Here is a 27,898-nt window from a genome sequence, read left to right as displayed (position 1 = left end):
TTTACTGGGAAATCACACTTTGCAATAAACGACATGGTATGCCCAGAAAAAAAGTCTAGGCTATAAAATGTTGGAGCCATCTTGGAACGATCAACCATCAAAAATACTATTGTAAATAATCCCATACCTTTGATTATCTTTATCAGAAGGCACTTCTAGGAATCCCAGGTCCATAACAAATGTAGTTTTGTTCAAAAAAGTTAATAATTTATGTCCCAATAGTGTTGGCGCGCTCCGAAGGCTAGTGGAAATGTACCGTGTGCGTCTGACTTGTCGTCAGGAATGAGCAAAAAAAATATATTTAAGTTCGTTCAAACATGTCAAACGTTGTATAACATAAATCTTTAGGGGCTTTTTCAACCAGGGCTTCAATAATATTCCATTGGGACGGTTGCATTGTCTTTCAAAACGTTTCGAAAAGGGAGAGTACCCATGGGCGCCGACGTCACAATGGTAATGGCCCATCCCCTGTGACCAAGGTAAACATCCTCTCTTTCAGTCACTTTTGATAGTAGGAGGCTCAAACCACTTTGTAAAGACTGGGGACATCTAATGGAAGCCATAGGAAGTGCTAAATGAATCGCAAGCCCCTGTGTGTTTCAATGGCAAATGTTTGAAGTGATATCCACACATCAGATTTCTGTTTCCTGTCAGGATTTGTCTCAGGGTTTTGACTGCCATATGAGTTCTGTTATACTCACAGACACCATTCAAACAGTTCTAGAAACTTTTTAGATATGCATATTCTAGTTACTGGGCAGGAGTAGTAACCAGATTAAACCTCTTACATCTAGACGTTCCGCTAGCGGAACACCTGCTCCAATATCGAATGATGGGCGTGGCGCGAAATACAAACTCCTCTAAAATCCGAAAACTTCCATTTTTCAAACATATGACTATTTTACAGCATTTTAAAGACAAGACTCTCGTTAATCTAACCACACTGTCCGATTTCAAAAAGGCTTTACAACGAAAGCAAAACATTAGATTATGTCAGCAGAGTACCCAGCCAGAAATAATCAGACACCCATTTTTCAAGCTAGCATATAATGTCACAAAAACCCAGAAGACAGCTAAATGCAGCACTAACCTTTGATGATCTTCATCAGATGACACACCTAGGACATTATGTTATACAATACATGCATGTTTTGTTCAATCAAGTTCATATTTATATCAAAAACCAGCTTTTTACATTAGCATGTGATGTTCAGAACTAGCATACCCCCCGCAAACTTCCGGGGAATTTACTAAATTACTCACGATAAACGTTCACAAAAAACATAACAATTATTTTAAGAATTATAGATACAGAACTCCTTTGTGCAATCGAGGTGTCCGATTTTAAAATAGCTTTTCGGTGAAAGCACATTTTGCAATATTCTGAGTACATAGCCCGGCCATCATGGCTAGCTAATTTGACACCCACCAAGTTTGGCCCTCACCAAACTCAGATTTACTATAAGAAATATTGGATTACCTTCGCTGTTCTTCGTCAGAATGCACTCCCAGGACTGCTACTTCAACAACAAATGTTGTTTTGGTTCCAAATAATCCATAGTTATATCCAAATAGCTCCGTTTTGTTTGTGCGTTCAAGTCACTATCCGAAGAGTGACGCGCCGGCGCATTTCGTGACAAAAAAATTCTAAATATTCCATCACCGTACTTAGAAGCATGTCAAACGCTGTTTAAAATAAATTGTTATGCTATTTTTCTCGTAAAATAGCGATAATATTCCAACCGGGCGACGTTGTATTCGTTCAAACACTGAAAGAAAAAAATGGAGTCGTCTCATGCACGCGTGCTCCAGTGTCATTGTTCTCAGCAGGACCACTCACAAAAACTCCTGCTGTTTTTTGCACAGAGACTGGAGAGCTCTCATTCCACTCTGGCACCTTCTGAGAGCCTATGGGTTACAGCAGAGATAATGTATTTTTGATAGAGATGCCCTAGAAGGAGAACAAATTGTCAGACAGGGCACTTCCTGTAAGGAATCTTCTCAGGTTTTTGCCTGCCATATGAGTTCTGCTATACTCACAGACACCATTCAAACAGTTTTAGAAACTTTGGAGTGTTTTCTAACCAAATCTACTAATTATATGCATATTCTAGTTTCTGGGCAGGAGTAGTAAACAGATTAAATCGGGTACATTTTTTATCCGGCCGTGTAAATACTGCCCCCTATCCCCAACAGGTTAAGCAATGAGGGGAACTGACATACTTCCAGTGGCGAGCAATTGAACATCTAGCTTGTGATAGACAGAGGTCAACCATTTTCTTTTCTCTCCTATGTAAAGAGATATTCTCTCGGTACAGATTTAGGATGCAAAATGTAGGAATTAGTGGTATTGGGGTAGAGGTAATCTTAGAGATATAACAGTACTGACCTCAAACTTTTGTATCTCAGCACACTCCCACAGGCAGTGATACACGGTGCCTAGATGTGTGTTACATTTAACATACAGGTCTGGGATATTAGGGTCAGATTTGTGAAGCTAAACAGGGCTGATATATGTTCTCATTATCCAATTGTATTGCAACAATCTCAGGTGGGAGTTTATTGTCTGTATCTGAGCTCTAGAGCATATCATACCCCAGTCCTCTGCTGAAATATCTTCCTGCATATGTTTTAATTTATTTTTATTTCACCTTTATTTAACAAGGTAGGCCAATTGAGAACAAGTTCTCATTTACAACTGCGACCTGGCCAAGATAAAGCAAAGCAGTGCGACACAAACAACAACACAGAGTTACACATGGAATAAACAAACATACAGTCAATAACACAATTCCTTCCAGTCATTGGCAGCAGAGAACTGGAACGAAAGGTGGCCAAACGAGAAATAAGCTATGGGGGTGACCAGTGACCATATCTTGTATCCACTTGTATCCAATTCTTTTACTATCAGAGTTGTCTTTAAGAGTAGCTACAGTGCCATTTTCCCTTATAGTGACGTAATTAGACATTTCCCATTACACATTAACCGAGAGCATTTCTAAAGTGGTCAAAGGAGGTTGTAGGGAAGATCGTTTTTGACTGGAAAAAATAAAGCTTCTCAATTGTAAGTATTTGGAAAAAATGCTTTTTCTGGTAAGTTACATTTTCTCTTCAGTTCTTCAAATGACATGAGCCCTTTTTCATTGTATAAGTCCATTACTCTAACAATACCTTTTCTTGCCCATTCTTTAAACCCCAAGTAATTTTTTCCCAGGTGTGAAATTGTCATTGCGCCAAATTCGATAAAACTGGATAATGTTGGGGATTCACACAGATATTGCTATACTTTGTGCCATATAGTTAGGATGTTTTAACAGAGGGATTAGCAGTATTCTTCTTTCGTTCAAAAGTTAAGCATTTTATGGACAATATTTCAGTCTGCAGCCAGGGTAAGTATGGTTTCTTGAGAACCAAAACATTCAAGCCCTCAGGTGTGCAGCCCAGTAATACCACTGTAGGTTTGTAAGTTGCAACCTCCCTCTGTCATAGGGCAAATAAAGAAGAAATAGTCTAAGCCTTGGTTTTCTGTTGCTCCACATAACATTTGAGTATCTTTCTGATCTTTGGGAAAAATAAAGGTGGTGGAGCCAGAGGAATTGATTGAAATAGATAAAAAAAATTGGACAGAATATTCATTTTATTTATATTTATTCTACCAATAATAGACATAGGCGATAATGTGCATCTGTTGATGGATTCTGTTACAATTGTTACCATGGGTTCATAATTTGTTGAACTCAAGGAGCTAATTTCTGATGTAATTTTAATATCAAGATATGTGAAACCTTGTTCTGTATTCACAAATGGATGCTGTACAATTAGATTCAGTATCTGTTTAGGAAAAGGATGGAAGATTTGATTTTACTAACTTTAAACCCAGAAAACTGACCAGTTATTAATTAAATTGGAGAGGGAATAGAGAATTCTTTAGATCTGTTAGGAATAAGAGGGTGTCATCGGCATACAGGGCCACTCGATGTTGAAAATCTGATGTTTTAGTTCCACTAATTGACGGATGGGCCCTTACTGCAATGGCAAAGGGTTCTATCCAGAGTCCTGGATTGGCCGGAAATCCTTGTCTCGTGCCCCGAAAAAGTTGAAAAGTGTGTGAAATTAAGTTGTTAGTGACAACTTCTGTAGTGGGGTCGGTATATAATATCTTAATCGATTTACAGAAGTAGTTCCCAAACCAAATTTAAGCACTTCAAATAAATAAGACCACTCAACTCCTTCAAATGCCTTCTCTGCATCAAATGAGAGTATGGCAGTATCAGGGGACCCTTCACACATGTGCACTATGTTTAGTACTCTCCTCACCACAGGAGGCTGCTGAGTAAAAATAATGGCCAGACGGAGAAAATGGAATAGCATCAAACACCTCAAAACTGAGTTTGTGTTTGATATCATTCCAATGATTCTGCTCCAGTCATTACCACGAGCTCGTTCTCCCCAATGAAGGTGCCGCCAACCTCCTATGCTCCTCACATTGAAATCCTTGATGGTTTTTCACAAAGTAATTTTGGTCTTTGTGTATTAGATATGGGAGCACTCTATCCAAATGCCTGGCTAAGGCTTTAGTAATACTTTTTGGGTCGGAGTTCAGAAGAGATATCAGTCTGTAACTTTCACATTGTGTTGGGGATTTATCAGGCTTCAGAATAAGAGTGATTTAAGGGGGGGGGGGGGGCGACAACTGTGCTGAAAGGAATCAGCATACATCCAAAAAGTTTGTCCTTAAAAACGTATTCGTGATTGGTGTCCCTTCCACGGGACAGTTGAGCTAATGTAGGCTAATGTGATTAGCATGAAGTTGTAAGAAACAAGAACATTTCCCAGGACATAGCATATCTGATATTGGCAGAAAGCTTACATTCTTGTTAACCTAACTGCACTGTCCAATTTACAGCAGCTATTACAGTGAAAGAATACCATGCTATTGTTTGAGGAGAGTGCACAATTTGGAAGACATACAAGACCACTGATAATCTCCCTCGATCTGGGGCTCCACGCAAGATCTCACCCCGTGGGGTCAAAATGATCACAAGAACGGTGAGCAAAAATCCCAGAACCACACGGGGGGACCTAGTGAATGACCTGCAGAGAGCTGGGACCAAAGTAACAAAGCCTACCATCAGCAAGGGATTGAAGATGAAACGTGGCTGGGTCTTTCAGCATGACAATGATCCCAAACACACCGCCCGGGCAACGAAGGAGTGGCTTCGTAAGAAGCATTTCAAGGTCCTGGAGTGGCCTAGCCAGTCTCCAGATCTCAACCCCATAGAAAATCTTTGGAGGGAGTTGAAAGTCTGTGTTGCCCAGCGACAGCCCCAAAACATCACTGCTCTAGAGGAGATCTGCATGGAGGAATGGGCCAAAATACCAGCAACAGTTTGTGAAAACCTTGTGAAGACTTACAGAAAACTTTTGACCTGTGTCATTGCCAACAAAGGGTGTATAACAAAGTATTGAGCTAAACTTTTGTTATTGACCAAATACTTATTTTCCACCATCATTTGCAAATAAATTAATTAAAAATCCTACAATGTGATTTTCTGGATTTTTTTTCTTCTCATTTTGTCTGTCATAGTTGAAGTGTACCTATGATGAAAATTACAGGCCTCTCTCATCTTTTTAAGTGGGAGAACTTGCACAATTAGTGCCTGACTAAATACTTTTTGCCCCACTGTATGTTGGCTGTGACATGCTGTGGTTTTTGAGTGTCTTATTGCCTATTGGTCCACATATTTCATTATAGTGATTATGTTCCCCATACTCTGTATAATATATGTTTATAGATATGTGTTGTCATCCGTAAAGTATTGATGCAGGGTTCACCCCTGCTAAAATAAAGGATAAATAAGTAATAGTAAACTTGAGTTCTAACTGAATTTGTTTTAATCCTCAGATTACCTCTGGGAGCCAACTCCAAAGAGACCACATTCAAGTCTACTCCTACTGCTCTCTCTTCGTCTGCCCACGTGTTCTCGCATACCCCTAGAGCATCGAGCCAGCGGGGTGGTGGCACTGGAATCCTCATCTCTCCCAAGTGGACATTCTTTCTTTCTCCTCTGACCCATTTGTCTATCTCCTCATTTGAATTCCATGCTGTCACAGTTACCAGCCCTTTCAAGCTTAACATCCTTATCATTTATCGCCCACCAGGTTCCCTTGGAGAGTTCATCAATGAGCTTGACGCCTTGATAAGTTCCTTTCCTGAGGATGGCTCACCTCTCACAGTTCTGGGTGACTTTAATCTCCCCACGTCTACCTCCTCTCTGCCTCCTTCTTTCCACTCCTCTCCTCTTTTGACCTCACCCTCTCACCTTCCCCCCCTACTCACAAGGCAGGCAATACGCTTGACCTCATCTTTACTAGATGCTGTTCTTCCACTAATCTCATTGCAACTCCCCTCCAAATCTCCGACCACTACCTTGTATCCTTTTCCCTCTTGCTCTCATCCAACACTTCTCACTCTGCCCCTACTCGGATGGTATTGCGCCGTCCCAACCTTCGCTCTCTCTGTCCCGCTACTCTCTCCTCTTCCATCCTATCATCTCTTCCCTCTGCTCAAACCTTCTCCAACCTATCTCCTGATTCTGCCTCCTCAACCCTCCTCTCCTCCCTTTCTGCATCCTTTGATTTTCTCTGTCCCCTATCCTCCAGGCCGGCTCGGTCCTCCCCTCCTGCTCCGTGGCTCGACGACTCACTACGAGCTCACAGAACAGGGCTCCGGGCAGCCGAGCGGAAATGGAGGAAAACTCGCCTCCCTGCGGACCTGGCATCCTTTCACTCCCTCCTCTCTACATTCTCCTCTTCTGTCTCTGCTGCTAAAGCCACTTTCTACCACTCTAAATTCCAAGCATCTGCCTCTAACCCTAGGAAGCTCTTTGCTACCTTCTCCTCCCTCCTGAATCCTCCTCCCCCTCCCCCCTCCTCCCTCTCTGCGGATGACTTCGTCAACCATTTTGAAAAGAAGGTTGACGATATCCGATCCTCGTTTGCTAAGTCAAACGACACCGCTGGTCCTGCTCACACTGCCCTACCCTGTGCTTTGACCTCTTTCTCCCCTCTCTCTCCAGATGAAATCTCGCGTCTTGTGACGGCCGGCCGCCCAACAACCTGCCCACTTGACCCTATCCCCTCCTCTCTTCTCCAGACCATTACCGGAGACCTTCTCCCCTTCCTCACCTCGCTCATCAACTCATCCTTGACCGCTGGCTACGTCCCTTCCGTCTTCAAGAGAGCGAGAGTTGCACCCCTTCTGAAAAAACCTACACTCGATCCCTCCGATGTCAACAACTACAGACCAGTATCCCTTCTTTCTTTTCTCTCCAAAACTCTTGAACGTGCCGTCCTTGGCCAGCTCTCCTGCTATCTCTCTCAGAATGACCTTCTTGATCCTAATCAGTCAGGTTTCAAGACTGGGCATTCAACTGAGACTGCTCTTCTCTGTGTCACGGAGGCTCTCCGCACTGCTAAAGCTAACTCTCTCTCCTCTGCTCTCATCCTTCTAGACCTATCTGCTGCCTTTGATACTGTGAACCATCAGATCCTCCTCTCCACCCTCTCCGAGTTGGGCATCTCCGGCGTGGCCCACGCTTGGATTGCGTCCTACCTGACAGGTCGCTCCTACCAGATGGCGTGGCGAGAATCTGTCTCCGCACCATGCGCTCTCACCACTGGTGTCCCCCAGGGCTCTGTTCTAGGCCCTCTCCTATTCTCGCTATACACCAAGTCACTTGGCTCTGTCATATCTTCACATGGTCTCTCCTATCATTGCTATGCAGACGACACACAATTAATCTTCTCCTTTCCCCCTTCTGATAACCAGGCGGCGAATCGCATCTCTGCATGTCTGTCAGACATATCAGTGTGGATGACAGATCACCAGCTCAAGCTAAACCTCGGCAAGACGGAGCTGCTCTTCCTCCCGGGGAAGGACTGCCCGTTCCATGATCTCGCCATCACGGTTGACAACTCCCTTGTGTCCTCCTCCCAGAGTGCTAAGAACCTTGGCGTGATCCTGGACAACACCCTGTCATTCTCCACTAACATCAAGGCGGTGACCCGATCCTGTAGGTTCATGCTCTACAACATTCGCAGAGTACGACCCTGCCTCACACAGGAAGCGGCGCAGGTCCTAATCCAGGCACTTGTCATCTCCCGTCTGGATTACTGCAACTCGCTGTTGGCTGGGCTCCCTGCCTGTGCCATTAAACCCCTACAACTCATCCAGAACGCCACAGCCCGTCTGGTGTTCAACCTTCCCAAGTTCTCTCACGTCACCCCGCTCCTCCGCTTTCTCCACTGGCTTCCAGTTGAAGCTCGCATCCGCTACAAGACCATGGTGATTGCCTACGGAGCTGTGAAGGGAACGGCACCTCCATACCTTCAGGCTCTGATCAGGCCCTACACCCAAACAAGGGCACTGCGTTCATCCACCTCTGGCCTGCTGGCCCCCCTACCTCTGAGGAAGCACAGTTCCCGCTCAGCCCAGTCAAAACTGTTCGCTGCTCAGGCACCCCAATGGTGGAACAAGCTCCCTCACGACGCCAGGACAGCGGAGTCAGTCACCACCTTCCAGAGACACCTGAAACCCCACCTCTTTAAGGAATACCTAGGATAGGATAAAGTAATCCTTCTAACCCCCCCCTTAAAAGATTTAGATGCACTATTGTAAAGTGGTTGTTCCACTGGATATCATAAGGTGAATGCACCAATTTGTAAGTCGCTCTGGATAAGAGCATCTGCTAAATGACTTAAATGTAAATGTAAATGTAAGTCCTCCATCCCCTACTCATTCAAACGTAGGAACTGGTTCCTCCAGTCTGACCCCTGCTGCTGTCTCTGGCTCCACACCAACCCCAGCCAGGCCAAAATACTGCAGACCTGAATGTGCCTCAGGGAAAAAAAGAGCACAGCAGGGAGGCGTCGTTATACTCTGTGCCACAAGAAATCTCCCATCACCTGCACTTCTTGTGCTGTTACCCTCTGCTTCACAGCAGAAAGAAACTGCTATGGGACTTGGCATCAGCAGCACAATCTTGTGTAGAGGACTGTGGGTGTTCTAAATACTCTAATTACGAATAGTGTGTAAATTGTTCGTTTTTTTCACTCTGTGTGTGGTTTGTTGTGTGTGCAGTTATGACATTAGATCAGTGTTGGCTGCTAACTTGGCCCTTAAATAGTTCACTTCTGTGTTGGGAGGCATTGGATCAGCGTCTACAGTATGTACCTTTTATGTAGGGAAGCTAATGATCCATCATGTATGACATTCCTGGAAGTGTGTAAACTTAAACGTTTTATTACCATAGCATTTTGGTATGTTCTCTATAGTTATGTACTTGAAAATGTATCAATTGACCAATTCGACCACTTGGAAGCCACTTGGGTATTTTTGGGCAAACTCATGAGGGACACCTGGGAGACTTCATACTAAATATTATGTAGCTCTCTCATTCTTGAATGTATCAGCCCTGTTGTGGACAACATCTAAATTATCCCCAGCTTCCTATCTCAAAATAAAAATAAAAAACCACATGTTTTTTTGTTTGTTTTATCTTTTACCCGATCTATTGTGTTATATTCTCCTACATTAATTTCACATCTCCACAAACTTCAAAGTGTTTCCTTTCAAATGCATGTCCTTGCTTCATGTCCTGAGCTACAGGCAGTTAGATTTGGGTATGTCATTTTAGTCAGAAATTGAGATGAAGGGTCATTTCCAAAAGAGGTTTTAAACATCCGAAGGCCAACATCCCCATAGTGTTCACATTGTAGCTACATAAAATGACTAATGAATTTATTTGGGAAATTTCCCATCTTGTTGTTTTGCTCATTTCCTTATTACCATGCGGATGATTTCAAGTTGTAATGGATTTATTTTTATCTGTGAAAGACAAAATTCATGCTGCTTAGTATATTTACTACATTTAGTACGTTTAGTTTTTATCTCTGTGAAGTAAGTTATTTTAACCTGTTGGGGATAGGGGGCAGTATTTGCACGGCCGGATAAAAAACGTACCCGATTTAATCTGGTTACTACTCCTGCCCAGTAACTAGAATATGCATATAATTATTGGCTTTGGATAGAAAACACTCTAAAGTTTCTAAAACTGTTTGAATGGTGTCTGTGAGTATAACAGAACTCATATGGCAGGCAAAAACCTGAGAAGATTCCTTACAGGAAGTGGCCTGTCTGACAAGTTCTTGTTCTTCTTGGCTCTGTTTATTGAAGACTGAGGATCATTGCTGTAACGTGACACTTCCTACGGCTCCCATAGGCTCTATGAACCCGGGAAAAAGCTGAATGATATCGAGGCAGCCCCTGGCTGAAAAACATTAGCGCGTTTGGATAGTGGCCTGTCAGAGGACCATCAGACTGGGGCTCGTGCACGAGGAATATTATCGCTTTTTTCCGAGAAAAATGGCATAAAAATAGATTTTAAACAGCGGTTGACATGCTTCGAAGTACGGTAATGGAATATTTAGAATTTTTTTGTCACGAAACGCGTCGGGCGCGTGACCCTTATTTACCCTTCAGATAGTGTCTTGAACGCACGAACAAAACGGCGCTATTTGGATATAACTATGGATTATTTGGGACCAAACCAACATTTGTTATTGAAGTAGAAGTCCTGGGAGTGCATTCTGATGAAGAACAGCAAAGGTAATAACATTTTTCTTATAGTAAATCTGACTTTGGTGAGTGCTAAACTTGCTGGGTGTCTAAATAGCTAGCCCTGTGATGCCGGGCTATCTACTGAGAATATTGCAAAATGTGCTTTCACCGAAAAGCTATTTTAAAATCGGACATAGCGAGTGCATAGAGCAGTTCTGTATCTATAATTCTTAAAATAACCTGTTGGGTCTAGGGGGCAGCATTTGCACGTCTGGATAAAAAAATGTACCCGATTTAATCTGGTTACTAATCCTACCCAGTAACTAGAATATGCATATACTTATTATATATGGATAGAAAACACTCTAAAGTTTCTAAAACTGTTTGAATGGTGTCTGTGAGTATAACAGAACTCATTTGGCAGGCAAAACCCTGAGACATTTTCTGACAGGAAGTGGATACCTGATGTGTTGTATTGACTTTAAACCTATCCCATTGAAAAACACAGGGGCTTAGGAATATTTTGGCACTTCCTATTGCTTCCACTAGATGTCACCAGCCTTTACAAAGTGTTTTGAGTCTTCTGGAGGGAGATCTGACCAAACAAGAGCCATGGAACGATGATGTCCCATTAGACACCTGGCGCGCGAGTTCATGTTGGGTACCCTCGTTCCAATACGTTATAAAAGAGTATGCATTCGTCCACCTTGAATATTATTCATGTTCTGGTTAAAAAAGGCCCTAATGATTTATGCTATACAACGTTTGACATGTTTGAACGAACGGAAATATATTTTTTCCCCTCGTTCATGACGAGAAGTCCGGCTGGCTTACATCATGTGCTAACGAGACGGAGATTTTTGGACATAAATGATGAGCTTTTTTGAACAAAACTACATTCGTTATGGACCTGTGATACCTGGAAGTGACATCTGATGAAGAGAATCAAAGGTAATGGATTATTTACATAGTATTTTCGATTTTAGATCTCCCCAACATGACGTCTAGTCTGTATCGCAACGCGTATTTTTCTGGGCGCAGTGCTCAGATTATTGCAAAGTGTGATTTCCCAGTAAGGTTATTTTTAAATCTGGCAAGTTGATTGAGTTCAAGAGATGTAAATCTATAATTCTTTAAATGACAATATAATATTTTACCAATGTTTTCTAATTTTAATTATTTAATTTGTGACGCTGACTTGACTGCCGGTTATTGGAGGGAAACGATTTCCTCAACATCAATGCCATAGTAAAACGCTATTTTTGTATATTCATATGAACTTGATAGAACTAAAAATGCATGCATTGTCTAACATAATGTCCTAGGAGTGTCATCTGATGGAGATTGTAAAAGGTTAGTGCATCATTTTAGCTGGTTTTATGGTTTTGGTGACCCTGTCTTTGACTTGACAAAACATTACACACAACTCTTGTAAATGTACTGTCCTAACATACTCTAAATTTATGCTTTCGCCGTAAAACCTTTTTGAAATCGTAAAACGTGGTTAGATTAAGGAGATGTTTATCTTTCAAAGGGTGTAAAATAGTTGTATGTTTGAAAAATTTGAATTTTGACATTTATTTGGATTCAAATTTGCCGCTCTTGAAATGCACCTGCTGTTGATGGAGTGCACCACGGGTGGCACGCTAGCGTCCCACCTAGCCCCAAGAGGATAATTGTTATGTTTTTTGTGAACGTTTATCGTGAGTAATTTAGTAAATTCACCGGAAGTGTTCGGTGGGAATGCTAGTCACATGCTAGTCACATGCTAATGTAAAAAGCTGTTTTTTGATATAAATATGAACTTGATTGAACAAAACATGCATGTATTGTATAACATAATGTCCTAGGATTGTCATCTGATGAAGATCAAAGGTTAGTGCTGCATTTAGCTGTGGTTTGGGTTTATGTGACATTATATGCTAGCTTGAAAAATGGGTGTCTGATTATTTCTGGCTGGGTACTCTGCTGACATAATCTAATGTTTTGCTGTCGTTGTAAAGCCTTTTTGAAATCGGACAGTGTGGTTAGATTAACGAGAGTCTTGTCTTTAAAATGGTGTAAAATAGTCAAATGTTTGAGAAATTGAAGTAATAGCATTTCTAAGGTATTAAAATATCGCGCCACGGGATTACACTGGCTGTTGAGTAGGCAAGCGTCCCACCTAGCCCATAGAGGTTAAAGTGATGTGATATGCTTTATGTAGATACAACATTGAAAAGTTGTTAACACACGTCGTGACTTTACTTTCATTAATCTGATGACTTATTTATTTAATCAACTACGGTCCCGTGTGGCTCAGTTGGTAGAGCATGGTGTTTGCAACGCCAGGCTTGTGGGTTTGATTCCCACGGAGGACCAGTACGGAACAAAAAAATGTATGAAATGTATGCATTCACTACTGTAAGTCGCTCTGGATAAGAGCGTCTGCTAAATGACTAAAATGTAACTAACTATGTTTAATTGTTACCCGATTAAATGAATCATGCAACAATTAACTCATTAGGATTTGGGGCACCACAGAAGAGGTTGTTTAACCTCTATGGGCTAGGTGGGACGCAAGCGTCCCACCCGCGGTGCACTCCATCAACAGCAGGTGCATTTCAAGAGCGGCAAATTTGAATCCAAATAAATGTCAAAATTCAAATTTTTCAAACATACAACTATTTTACACCCTTTGAAAGATAAACATCTCCTTAATCTAACCACGTTTTACGATTTCAAAAAGGTTTTACGGCGAAAGCATAAATTTAGAGTATGTTAGGACAGTACATTTACAAGAGTTGTGTGTAATGTTTTGTCAAGTCAAAGACAGGGTCACCAAAACCATAAAACCAGCTAAAATGATGCACTAACCTTTTACAATCTCCATCAGATGACACTCCTAGGACATTATGTTAGACAATGCATGCATTTTTAGTTCTATCAAGTTCATATTTATATCCAAAAACAGCGTTTTACTATGGCATTGATGTTGAGGAAATCGTTTCCTCCAATAACCGGCAGTCAAGTCAGCGTCACAAATTAAATAATTAAAATTAGAAAACATTGGTAAAATATTATATTGTCATTTAAAGAATTATAGATTTACATCTCTTGAACGCAATCAACTTGCCAGATTTAAAAATAACCTTACTGGGAAATCACACTTTGCAATAATCGGAGCACTGCGCCCAGAAAAATACGCGTTGCGATACAGACTAGACGTCATGTTGGGGAGATCTAAAATCGAAAATACTATGTAAATAATCCATTACCTTTGATTCTCTTCATCAGATGTCACTTCCAGGTATCACAGGTCCATAACGAATGTAGTTTTGTTCAAAAAAAGCTCATCATTTATGTACAAAAATCTCCGTCTTGTTAGCACATGATCTAAGCCAGCCGGACTTCTCGTCATGAACGAGGGGAAAAAAATATATTTACGTTCGTTCAAACATGTCAAACGTTGTATAGCATAAATCATTAGGGCCTTTTTAACCAGAACATGAATAATATTCAAGGTGGACGAATGCATACTCTTTTATAACGTATTGGAACGAGGGTACCCAACATGAACTCGCGCCAGGTGTCTAATGGGACATCATCGTTCCATGGCTCTTGTTCGGTCAGATCTCCCTCCAGAAGACTCAAAACACTTTGTAAAGGCTGGTGACATCTAGTGGAAGCAATAGGAAGTGCCAAAATATTCCTCAGCCCCTGTGTTTTTCAATGGGATAGGTTTAAAGTCAATACAACACATCAGGTATCCACTTCCTGTCAGAAAATGTCTCAGGGTTTTGCCTGCCAAATGAGTTCTGTTATACTCACAGACACCATTCAAACAGTTTTAGAAACTTTAGAGTGTTTTCTATCCATATATAATAAGTATATGCATATTCTAGTTACTGGGTAGGATTAGTAACCAGATTAAATCGGGTACATTTTTTTTATCCAGACGTGCAAATGCTGCCCCCTAGCCCTAACAGGTTAAGAGGGAAAACTGTATGTGAAACAAAGACTGCCTCCTTCTCCTGTAATTTACAACAGGATGTGAACTGTCAGACCGGCCCAGTTCCCTCCTCCCCTTTTCTGTGGGTGAGAGAAGGTTCTGGTTATTGTCAATCATTGCCAAGCTGATCTGACCCATTGTGATCCTCACAGGGCAGTCATGACACACAGTAACCAAAAACCTGATCTAATTTGCATATTCACACTGAGTTTGCAGCAAACAGAAAGTTCACCACAAGTTTCCCAGAATTGATTGCCAGAAGTTCACAAGTTGCTGCAAATTTACCACAGCAGTTTGCCACAAAACTAATTTGCATGTGAAAATATGAGCTTGCCACAACTTTGCATCAAATTGGCCATAGGTTTGCCACAACTGTTTGCCAGAAGCCTGTTATTTTTGGTAAGGGGAGCTCTATATATGATTTAGCTGATGGGTTTCAGAGTTCAATACAGGACTGTAACATTGAACTAAGTAAGTTATCTAGCTAGCTATCTAGGCTAGCATGCTAGCTAACGTTACCTCTAATTGAGAATCTTCCGGGGGGTCCAGCAACATTAACCTCTTACATCTAGACGTTCCGCTAGCGGAACACCTGCTCCAATATCCAATGATAGGCGTGGCGCGAATTACAAATTCCTCAAAAATACAAAAACTTCAATTTTTCAAACATATGACTATTTTACAGCATTTTAAAGACAAGACTCTCCTTTATCTAACCACACTGTCCGATTTCAAAAAGGCTTTACAGCGAAAGCAAAACATTAGATTATGTCAGCAGAGTACCCAGCCAGAAATAATCAGACACCCATTTTTCAACCTAGCATATAATGTCACAAAAAACAAAACCACAGCTAAATGCAGCACTAACCTTTGATGATCTTCATCAGATGACACGCCTAGGACATTATGATATACAATACATGCATGTTTTGTTCAATCAAGTTCATATTTATATCAAAAAACAGCTTTTTACATTAGCATGTGACGTTCAGAACTAGCATTCCCACCGAACACTTCCGGTGAATTTACTAAATTACTCACGATAAACGTTCACAAAAAACAACAATTATTTTAAGAATTATAGATACAGAACTCCTTTGTGCAATCGAGGTGTCCGATTTTAAAATAGCTTTTCGGTGAAAGCACATTTTGCAATATTCTGAGTAGATAGCCCAGCCATCACGGCTAGCTATTTTGACACCCACCAAGTTTAGTCCTGACCAAACTCCGATTTACTATTAGAAAAGTTTGATTACCTTTGGTGTTCTTCGACAGAATGCACTCCCAGGACTTCTACCTCAATAACAAATGTTGGTTTGGTTCAAAATATCCATAGTTATATCCAAATAGCGGCGTTTTGTTCGTGCGTTCAAGACACTATCCAAGGGTGACGAAGGGTCACGCGCACAACGCATTTCGTGACAAAAATGTCTAAATATTCCATTACCGTACTTCGAAGCATGTCAACCGCTGTTTAAAATCAATTTTTATGCCATTTTTCTCGTAAAAAAGCGATAATATTCCGACCGGGAGTGGTGGTTTTCATTCAAAGACGAAAGAATAAAAACATGGAGTCGACTCGTACACGAGCCTGAGTCTCATAGTACTGTGACCGGCCACTATCCAAACGCGCTAATGTTTTTCAGCCAGAGCCTGCAAAGCCACGATTCAGCTTTTTGCCGCCTTCTGAGAGCCCATGGGAGCCGTAGAAAGTGTCACGTAACAGCAGAGATCCCCTGTATTGGATAGAGATAATCAAAAAGGCGCAAGAAATGGTCAGACAGGGTACTTCCTGTACAGAATCTTCTCAGGTTTTGGCCTGCCAAATGAGTTCTGTTATACTCACAGACACCATTCAAACAGTTTTAGAAACTTTGGAGTGTTTCATATCCAAAGCTAAAAATTATATGCATATTCTAGTTTCTGGGCAGGAGTAATAATCAGATTAAATCGGGTACGTTTTTTATCCGGCCGTGAAAATACTGCCCCCTAGCCATAACAGGTTCAGGCAGTTATATACAATTTAAAATATGACATGACATTACATTTCATAACACTTTACCCAATACATTTAGTGTGGTCCCTCAGGCCACTACTCCGCTATCACATATTTACAGTACAACATCAATGTGTACGTGTGTAGAGTGCATGTCTTATGTGTGTCTGTGCCTGTGTGTGTGTGTGTGTGTGTCTCTTCACAGTCCCCGCTGTTCCATAAGATGTATTTTTATCCGTTTTTTTATGATTCTACTGCTTGCATCAGTTACCTGATGTGGAATAGAGTTCCATTTTAGCTACTCTTGTATAAACATATTTTGACCATGACAGTTTACAATCCAGGGGTACTCCAAGCAGTTTAGTCACCTGAACTTGCTCAATTTCCACATTATTTATTACAAGATTTAGTTTAGGGTTTAGTGAATGGTTTTTCCCAAATACATTGTTTTTAGTTTTGAAATATTTAGGACTAATTTATTCCTTGCCACCCATTCTGAAACTAACTACAGGTCTTTGTTAAGTGTTGCAGTGATTTCACTCGTTGTAGAAGCTGACTTGTATAGTGTTGAGTTATATGCATACATAGATACACAGGCTTTACTCAAGGCCAGTGGCATGACATTAGTAAAGATTTAAAAAAGTAAGGGGCCTAGACAGTAGACAGCTGCCCTGTGGAATTATTAATCCTACCTGGATTAAGTTGGAGAGGCTTCCATTGAGCTAGTAGTAAAAAGTCCAAGGCCAAATTCAATATTTTATAAAATAGGTATGACCATCTTGAAGCTTTCCTCGCTCTAAGCTTTTTATGATTCATTCAAATAATCCTAGGGGAAATCAACTTCAGTCATCCCCTGAAGTTTGGTTTGTTCACGTTGGTATGACTTGTAGACTTCTGCAGGCTATGCCATTTGGTTGGTTCCGATATCAATTGAAAAATATTTAGCTGTACTTTTTCAATGATCTTCCCAGCTTTAATTAAATACTTATTATATTTGGCCAGTCATATTGCCAAACTAACTGCTTTTATGACAATTGTTCTGATCTAATGATATTTTTTATATGCACATGCACCCCTCTAATAACAACAAAATAGCTATGCCTCACCCACATTTCACACGGTTAGATATGCATGCCGTTGCTGGTTTAGTGATCTGGGTCATGTTCATTAGGGCACACTAACAAAACATTTCTTATTGGACAAATTCAGATAGTACCACCCAGTTTCCCTGACCCTGATCTCTGCCCTTGATGCTTTATGGACCAATCTATCACCTGCGGATGGACCAATTCCTGGCCTTCCCTTGCCCAGTTGTGGCCTGGGTTCTTGTGAAAATCTATACAACATTTTGGCTGTTCCTTAGGCCTTTCTAGCCTCTGCTGCTCTAGCCTCTCAGCTACAGTGTGAAAGCTCCAGCTGGGCCCCATCCTGATGGCATCACTCCAAAATGTTCACTAAACCTTCCAGATCCCTGGGATCTCCCATTATAATAACCAGAGCCTAGTGTATCCCTCGGATCTACCTAAGACTCATGCTCATTTTCATCAGGTATAACCCCCAAAAAGCCCTATTTTACTTATATTTTTACACTTTTTTTCTTTCTCCAATGTACAAAATCTGAAACAACATGAATTCTAGCATGAAAAATCAAATGCCCTAATGTTCTCAGAACCCAGGCGCTTCCACTATTCAGTGTTTGTGTGTGGATTGAATTATGTGATGAGGTGACAGTTGTCTTTGCCAACTTACTGTATGAAAAACCATGGATGCATACAAAGGGATCAGTTATGCACCAACCATCCACCCCAGATGCACAAACACAGAATCAGTAACATTATCACGTTTTCCCCGCTATGCAGCATAATGCCCATAAATAATTTCCTACTCTGTGTTTTTGACAACTTACAGCAATAATAGCGTATCTCTACTATTCACATCCTGTTCTATTCACGATGAGCCCTTGGAAAGCACCACGGGTGTTAAGATTTCAGTCACATTTGCTTTTCTGTTGCAGACTTACCTTTTTTTAGACCTAAATTTGATCATGTGTTTCTGTGGGTTACCTGCATCTGAGCTCTACGTAATAATATTTTGGATCGATCGTGTTGACTGCTGGTAGGGCATGAAGACTGCTTGTACAATAATATTGCCACCGTCACATCTAATAGATATCCTGATTATGTATGTGTCATTTGGTGCTGGGATTTCCATTATTGTTACGTCTATAGTTGGAGGTGTCGCTTTGGAGAGTAATGTGATGTATTTCCTTTTTCTCAGGTGTGTGAGGTCATATTTTTGGGTGTGGTATGGACACTTATGTTAGGGTTCAGATTCCCTAACTGTTGCTGGTCACACAGCACTCTGGTTCAGCTCATGTCCTCACGTTCAATCTCTTTGAGAACCCTGTTACACTGACTACCTCAGACTGTGATCATGCTATTTGACACTGTTAGCTCACATTTACACCAATTAGGCAGTGTCCAATTAGCTATGAAGTGTTATGGTTATATGTCACGTCTGCTCCTGCTCCTCCCCTCCGGTGTACCACGTCGCCAGAGTACTAGCCATAAGTCCTGGGATTCATCATTACGCACACCTGGCACATCATTACGCGCACCTGTGAATCATTATGATTCACACCTGGACTCCATTACCTTCATCATTTCCTCCTCTTTATACGTCACTCTCCCAGGGTCACTCACCAGTTGGTATTGTTCTTGTGTATCGGCATTCTGCCTTATGTTAGTCTAGTGTTCTTGGTTTTGTTGTTTTATTAAAATGTTTCACATGCTTCCGACTCACCGCCCCATCGTTACATTATTTTTGTGATGTTTGATTTACAAATGTGTTTGAAACTAGTGAAAGCACTATATTCCTACTAAAATGTTATCTTTTCAAATATTTTATAATAAAGCCAGCTTGTTTTGTCCTCTGATATAAATGTTGGCTAGATAATGAACAAGGTCACATCAAAGCTAACAATGGCTTTAAGCGTAAATACACATTTCAGTTAAATGACCCAGTTCACTGGTTGAAGCACTTTAACAAATTCATATTTTTAAGAAACAGTCCCTGTGTGTTTGAAAATCAAATGTTATGAGGCACAGCTTAGAGTTTGGCCTTTGCCACAGTTTTACTCAGCCATATAACTCAGCGTTATTGTATTTACTTACACATTTGAAATAACAAGCTATATTTTTTTCCCATAAGCAAGCTAAGACACCAAAAACCCTACACGAGTTCTGCTCTGCCTTGTGAATAAACACTGAACAGCTGTTGAAAGGCTTTGCATGCATAGGTCGACAACGCCGCACGTCACGGTCACTCGCTAAAACACCCAGACGTAGGAACAAAACCCAATTTTGAAATTTTACTCCATTTTGTTTATTTTTCTGCACGCTTGACCACACGAAATGCAAAATTCAGAGTGGCTCGACAGAACTAAAGGAACAGTGCAGACAAAGGACACAAGAGTGGAACATGGTTCTCAAAGCAGGGAGAGACACCGTACCTTTCTCTCTGGTTGCTATATCTGTGAGCTTCCTTTGAGCTGGCTTTGAGTTTTCCAGCAGCAGCGTGACAAGTGACATTTTTGGGGATACCTGTCTTGTCAAGCATCCAAACCACTTCCTTCCTGCTGTCACCGGTGGGGAGAAGCTGCTGTAGACTAAAGGAAAGATGTGGTGAGCATTAATATCGGATAACCTTATCCCTGGGTGGAAAGTCCATCAGGGTTCATCCTATTAATGACTGACATAACCGAGATACTACCGTAATTTCCGGACTATAAACCGCTACTTTTTTCCCACGCTTTGAACCTCGCGGCTTAAACAATGACGCGGCTAATATATGGATTTTTCCCGCTTTAAAAAAAAATAATTAAAAAAACACATTCTGTGACGTGCTCAGTTTTTTGGCGGCATGAAGCTTTCATTAGACCAATAAAATTGCCGAACGGGTTAAGGTCAAACAACTTTTTTGTTTACTGTTTAGATTAAATCGAGCGCCCTCAAACTTCCCATCATTCTGATTACGGTAGTTATTTTGTCACCCTCATCATGGCAAAGACACAGAGAAATGCATATGATGCAGCTTTCAAGTTGAAGGCGATTGATCTGGCTGTTGGAAAAGGAAATAGAGCTGCTGCATGGGAGCTTGGTCTGGAGCCATGACTTTCTTGGTAGGCTACTGTTTACTGCTAATTTTTTATTTTTTGTTACAAGCCGTGTTTCATTAAAGCCTATTTATTTTTGTTACAAGCCGCGTTTCGTTAAAGCCTGTGTAAAGTTCATTTGTTTCAATGTACTGGTAGGCACCTGCGGCTTATAGACATGTGCGGCTTATTTATGTTCAAAATAATACTTTTTTTAAAATTCAGTGGGTGCGGCTTATATTCAGGTGCGCTCAATAGTCCGGAAATTACGGTAACTGCACACTCATATCCCATGATGCACCTACCAAACAGGGCTCCTTTGGGTTCCTTCTCACGGACAGGGATGAATGTTTTTAATGTCAGATGGTGATGTATTGTTTTGCTTTCCCTTGTCATCTGGAGATATTGGTCCATATAAACAGACGACTTCAAAACCGGGGCCCCTGACTCACCGTTTTATAATGACAAGGCCATAATAGGAGGTGTGGGGGAGTGGACACACATGCTGCTAAATCAACAGAGCGGCTCACCGACATGTTAAAGATCACTCTGGTAGTTTCCAAGGTGCCCGGCTTTCTCTTTCCCCCTTTATCAGCTTTCTGTGTCCGCAAAGCATTTGTAGAGGGCTTTCCAAGGGGAAGTGGAGTGCGGATAAGCATGTAGAGAGGGAGTGCCAGAGCTACACCCATGCACCAGTCTGGCCGGGACATCTAAACCATGGGAAATTGTCAGATCTCAGACTTAGTCTTTTGCATGTTACAGTACAAGCTGTAGAACACCTCCCTCATCTGGGTTTGATTATCGAATGCTTCTTACAAAGTCAGGGCTTATTAAAAGACTGAAAAAGAGCAGTTGGGTTATTTTGAAAAGAGATCTCATTAGGTTTGTGAGTGTGTGTGCGCGAGTACGTTCTGTTCAGTCAGTGGCAGTATGGGTGCATGCTCTGACTAAACCAACAAATCAACATTTTATTGGTTGCATACAGTACACATATTTCGCAGACGTTATTGCAGATGCAGCGAAATGCTTATGATTCTAGCTCTAACAGTGCAGTACCGAACAATACAAAAAAAGATACAAAATAAATCAAGAAATATCAGTCCAGAATATTTTTCATACCTTAATTTAACTAGGCAAGTCAGTTAAGAGCAAATTCTTGTTCAGGGGCAGAAAGACAGATTTTTCTACCTTGTCAGCTCGGGGATTCGAACTTGCAACCTTGCGGTTACTAGTCCAGCACTCTATCCACTAGGCGACCTGCCGCCCCAATATAAATAATAACAGGACCAGTCAAAAGTTTAGACACACATTCAAGGGTTTTTCTTTATTTTTCCTAATTTATACATTGTAGAATAATAGTGAAGATATCAACACTATGAAATAACACACATGGAATCATGAAGTAACCAAAAAAGTGTTCAAAATATTTTATATTTTGTATTCTTCAAAGTAGCCACACCTTGCCTCGATGACAGCTTTGCACACTCTTGGCATTCTCTCAACCAGCTTCAAGAGATGACCTAGGGCTCCCGAGTGGTGCAGCGGTCTAAGGCACTGCATCTCAGTGCTCGAGGCATCATTACAGACCCTGATTTGATTCCAGGCTGTATCACCACCGGCCGTGATTGGGAGTCCCGTAGGGCGACGCACAATACCCCATAATGAAAAAGTGAAAACAGGTTTGTTATACATTTTTGCAAATGTATAAAAATATTATACAGAAATACCTTATTTGCATAAGTATTCAGACCCTTTGTTATGAGACTCAAAATTGAGCTCAGGTGCATCGTTATTCCATTTATCATCCTTAAGATGTTTCTACAACTTCACTGGAGTCCACCTGTGGTAAATTCAATTGATTGGACATGATTTGGAAAGGCACACACCTGTCTATATAAGGACCCACAGTTGACTGTGTGTGTCAGAGAAAAGGAAAGAATTGTCCTTAGAGCTCAGAGACAGGATTGTGTCTGGGGAAGGGTACCGAAACATTTCTGAAGCATTGAAGGTCCCCAAGAACACACTGGCCTCCATCATTCTTAAATGTAAGAAGTTTGGAACCGCCAAGACTCTTCCTAAAGCTGGCCGCCCGGCCAAACTGAGCAATCGGGGGAGAAGTGCCTTGGTCAGGGAGGTGACCAAGAACCCGATGGTCACTCTGACAGAGCATCAGAGGTCCTCTTTCCATCTCTGCAGCGCTCCACCAATCAGGCCTTTATGGTAGAGTGGCCAGACGGAAGCCACTCCTCAGTAAAAGGCACATGGCAGCCCACTTGGAGTTTGCCAAAAGGGACCTAAATTACTCTCAGACCATGAGAAAAAATATTCTCTGGTCTGAAGAAACCAAGATCGAACTCTTTGCCCTGAATGCCAAGCGTCAAGTCTGGACGAAACCTGGCACCATCTCTACAATGAAGCATGGTGGTGGCAGCATCATGCTGTGGGGATGTTTTTCAGCAGCATGTACTGGGAGACTAGTCAGGATCGAGGGAAAGATGAACGGAGCAAAGTACAGAGAGATTCTTGATGATAACCTGCTCCAGAGTGCTCAAGACCTCAGACTCGGTCAAAGGTTCACCTTCCAAAAGGACAACGACCCTAAGCACACAGCCAAGACAACGCAGGAGTGGCTTCAGGACAAGTCTCTGAATGTCCTTGAGTGTCCCAGCCAGAGCCCGGAATGGAACCCAATCAAACATCTCTGTAGAGACCTGAAAATGGCTGTGCAGCGACGCTCCACATCCAACCTGACAGGATCTGCAGAGAACTGGAGAAACTCCCCAAATACAGGTGTGCCAACCTTTTAGCGCCATACCCAAGAAGACTTAAGGTTGTAATCACTGCTAAATGTGCTTCAACAAAGTACTGAGTAAAGGGTCTGAATACTTATGTAAATGTGATATTTCCATTTTTTTGTTTAGAATAAATTTGATAACATTTCGAAAAACTTGTTATTGCTTTATAATCCCCTCCCTGGATTTTGTGTTAAAAGCTCTACCACAAAGCTTCACTAGTGTCCAACAAGCTTTCTCTACCCTTAACCTTGTTCTGAACAACTCCAAAACAAAAGATAAATGTGGTTTGGTAAGAAGAATGCCCCTCTCCCCACAGGTGTGATTACTAACTCTGAGAGTTTTAGACCTTGAGATAGTCTCAAGTACTTGGGAGTACAGTATGGCTAGATGGTACACTGTCCTTCTCTCAGCCCATAGCAAAGCTGCAGGCTAAAGTTAAATCTAGACTTGGCTTCCTCTTTCGAAATTGCTCCTCCTCCACCCCAGCTGCCAAACTAACCCTGATTCAGATGACCATCCTACCCATGCTAGATTACAGATACATCATTTATAGATAGGCAGGCAAGGGTGCTCTCAAGCGACTAGATGTCCTTTACCATTCGGCCATCAGATTTGCCACCAATGCTCCTTATAGGACACATCACTGCACTCTATACTCCTTTGCGTGATGTATTGTTGTCTCTACTTTCTTGCCCTTTGTGCTGTTGTCTGTGCCCACTAATGTTTGTCCCATGTTTTGTGCTGCTACCACGTTGTGCTGCTACCATGTTGTTGTCATGTTGTGTTGCTACCATGCTGTGTTATGTGTTGCTGCCTCGCTATGCTGTTGTCTTAGGTCTCTCTTTATGTAGTGTTGTGTTGTCTCTCTTGTTGTGATGTGTGTTTTGTCATATTTTTTTTTTCTTCATCCAAGCCCCTGTCCCCGCAGGAGGCCTTTTGCCTTTTGGTTAACCTGTTAGGGCTAGGGGGCAGCATTTGCACGGCTGGATAAAAAAATGTACCCGATTTAATCTGGTTACTAATCCTACCCAGTAACTAGAATATGCATATAATTATTATATATGGATAGAAAACACTCTAAAGTTTCTAAAACTGTTTGAATGGTGTCTGTGAGTATAACAGAACTCATTTGGCAGGCAAAACCCTGAGACATTTTCTGACAGGAAGTGGATACCTGATGTGTTGTATTACCTTTAAACCTATGCCATTGAAAAACACAGGGGCTGAGGAATATTTTGGCACTTCCTATTGCTTCCACTAGATGTCACCAGCCTTTACAAAGTGTTTTGAGTCTTCTGGAGGGAGATCTGACCGAACAAGAGCCATGGAACGATGATGGCCCATTAGACACCTGGCGCGTGAGTTCATGTTGGGTACCCTCGTTCCAATACGTTATAAAAGAGAATGCATTCGTCCACCTTGAATATTATTCATGTTCTGGTTAAAAAGGCCCTAATGATTTATGCTATACAACGTTTGACATGTTTGAACGAACGTAAATATATTTTTTCCCCTCGTTCATGACGAGAAGTCCGGCTGGCTTAGATCATGTGCTAACAAGACGGAGATTTTTGGACATAAATGATGAGCTTTTTTGAACAAAACTACATTCGTTATGGACCTGTGATACCTGGAAGTGACATCTGATGAAGAGAATCAAAGGTAATGGATTATTTACATAGTATTTTCGATTTTAGATCTCCCCAACATGACGGCTAGTCTGTATCGCAACGCGTATTTTTCTGGGCGCAGTGCTCAGATTATTGCAAAGTGTGATTTCCCAGTAAGGTTATTTTTAAATCTGGCAAGTTGATTGCGTTCAAGAGATGTAAATCTATAATTCTTTTAATGACAATATAATATTTTACCAATGTTTTCTAATTTTAATTATTTAATTTGTGGTGCTGACTTGACTGCCGGTTATTGGAGGGAAACGATTTCCTTAACATCAATGCCATAGTAAAACGCTGTTTTTGGATATAAATATGAACTTGATAGAACTAAAAATGCATGCATTGTCTAACATAATGTCCTAGGAGTGTCATCTGATGGAGATTGTAAAAGGTTAGTGCATCATTTTAGCTGGTTTTATGGTTTTGGTGACCCTGTCTTTGAATTGACAAAACATTACACACAACTCTTGTAAATGTACTGTCCTAACATACTCTAAATTTATGCTTTCGCCGTAAAACCTTTTTGAAATCGTAAAACGTGGTTAGATTAAGGAGATGTTTATCTTTCAAAGGGTGTAAAATAGTTGTATGTTTGAAAAATTTGAATTTTGACATTTATTTGGATTCAAATTTGCCGCTCTTGAAATGCACCTGCTGTTGATGGAGTGCACCACGGGTGGCACGCTTGCGTCCCACCTAGCCCATAGAGGTTAAATAAAGGTTAAATACAATTATGGGCTATTGTGTGTAGATTGAGGGAAAAAAACTATTTGATCCATTTTAGAATAAGGCTGTAATGTAACATATCCCGACATGATCAAAGCACTCTTGAAGCATAGATTCCGATTGGTCAGATCAACGTTGAACAGTCCTTTCCATAGGTACTTCCTGTTTAGTTTCTGCCTATAGGAGGGGAGGAGCAAAAATGGAGGCATGATTTGATTTGCTGAAAGGAGGGCCTTTCTCCCCAGCTACAATAAATGCGGCTTCAGGATATGCGGTTTCCAGTTTGCGCAAAGTCCAGTGTAGTTCCTTGAGAGCCGTCTCAGTAACGGCTTGGGGGAAGGAATATACTCGGCCGTGATGATGACGGAAGAGAATTATCTCGGGAGGTAATGCGGTCGGCATTTGATGGTGAGGTTTTACAGATCGGGAGAACAAAAGGACGTAAGTTCCTGTACGTTACCACAATCACAGTAGTTAATCATGAAACATACACAGCCACCTGTCTTTTTCCCGGAGAGTTCTTTCTTCCTGTCCATGCGATGGACGGAGAACCCCTCTGGCTGAATGGACGGTGACAGTATATCCGTTTGCGAGCCATGATTCTGTGAAACAGAGTATGTTACAGTCCCTGGTGTCTCTCTGGAAGGAGATCCTCTGCCTTAGCTCGTCTTCTTTATTGTCCAAGGACTGAACGTTAGCAAGTAATATACTCATAAGTGGTGGATGGCATGCACACCTCATGAGTTTGACTAAAAGCCCACTTCTGATTCCACTTCTCCGGCGATGGTGTCTTGGAGCAGCCCCTGGGATGAGTGTAATTGCCTTGGAAAGTTCAAACAAAGGTTCCATTTCTGGTCAAAATGTTGGTGAGTGACCTTAGATCTAATATCCCAAAGTTATTTCCGGCTGTAGGTAATAATGCAAGAAACATTGTGAGTAGATAAGAAATAACACACACACAAAAAATAGTGTAAAGTTTGCTGGGAGCAGGGTGACCATGCCATTCGGCGCCATTGTTCACCAGTGTGAATATGACGATCTGACCACTTTTGACCTGCACTCTAGTTGTGTGTGTTTCTTTACCTGTGTTTATGCATCTCTGTTAATGTCCCTATATCTGTGATGACATAAGAAGCTAACAATACCACCTGCCAAGATGTGTATGTGTATTTGTGTGTGTTTTCTCCAGACAATGGCCCAGTGATCTCACTATATGGCACTTTCAGCAGTGTGGGTATACTGTATGTCTTTGAGGATGTGTTATTCTTACCCTAACGCATTTATAACATCTACGTCTGCAATGACTTCAGAGCAAACTCAGCCAAGGTTTCTCTCTCGCTATAGAAAATGAATGGGTGCGTTCAAAATGGCACCCTATTCCCTATATAGTGCAGTACTTTTACTACTACAAAAGTAGTGCACCCTATAGGGAATAGAGTGCCAATTGGGATAGGCCCTTAGTACAGTGTGAGGTTAACCTGTTAGGGCTAGGGGGCAGTATTGACACAGCCGGATAAAAAACGTACCCGATTTAATCTGGTTACTACTCCTGCCCAGTAACTAGAATATGCATATAATTATTGGCTTTGGATAGAAAACACCCTAAAGTTTCTAAAACTGTTTGAATGGTGTCTGTGAGTATAACAGAACTCATATGGCAGGCCAAAACCTGAGAAGATTTCATGCAGGAAGTGGCCTGTCTGAGAAGTAGTGTTGTTCATCTTGGCTCTGTTTATTGAAGACTGAGGATCTGTGCAATAACGTGACACTTCCTACGGCTCCCATAGGCTCTAAGAGCCCGGGAAAAAGCTGAATGATATCGAGGCAGGCCCTGGCTGAAACACTTTATCGCTTTTGGAAAGTGGCCACTCAGAGGACTATCAGACTGGGGCTCGTGCCTTGCAGACCGGAATATTATCGCTTTTTTACGAGAAAAATGGCAT

General features: G+C 41.5%; 1 long non-coding RNA gene across 1 annotated transcript in view; it reads right to left on the bottom strand.

Moving 5' to 3' along the window:
- Positions 1–20,263, bottom strand: part of LOC123724376 (uncharacterized) — a 63,343-nt gene extending 43,080 nt beyond the window's left edge. The window contains exon 1 of the long non-coding RNA XR_006756888.1: positions 20,120–20,263. This is a non-coding gene — a long non-coding RNA (uncharacterized lncRNA). The remainder of the gene's footprint in view (positions 1–20,119) is intronic.
- Between the last annotated feature and the right edge of the window lie 7,635 nt (positions 20,264–27,898).

The sequence above is a fragment of the Salmo salar genome, chromosome ssa10 (genome assembly GCF_905237065.1).
Source record: "Salmo salar chromosome ssa10, Ssal_v3.1, whole genome shotgun sequence".
NCBI lineage: Eukaryota > Metazoa > Chordata > Actinopteri > Salmoniformes > Salmonidae > Salmo > Salmo salar.
Note: the sequence above shows the minus strand (reverse complement) of the source record. Positions and strands in the feature narration are given on the sequence as shown.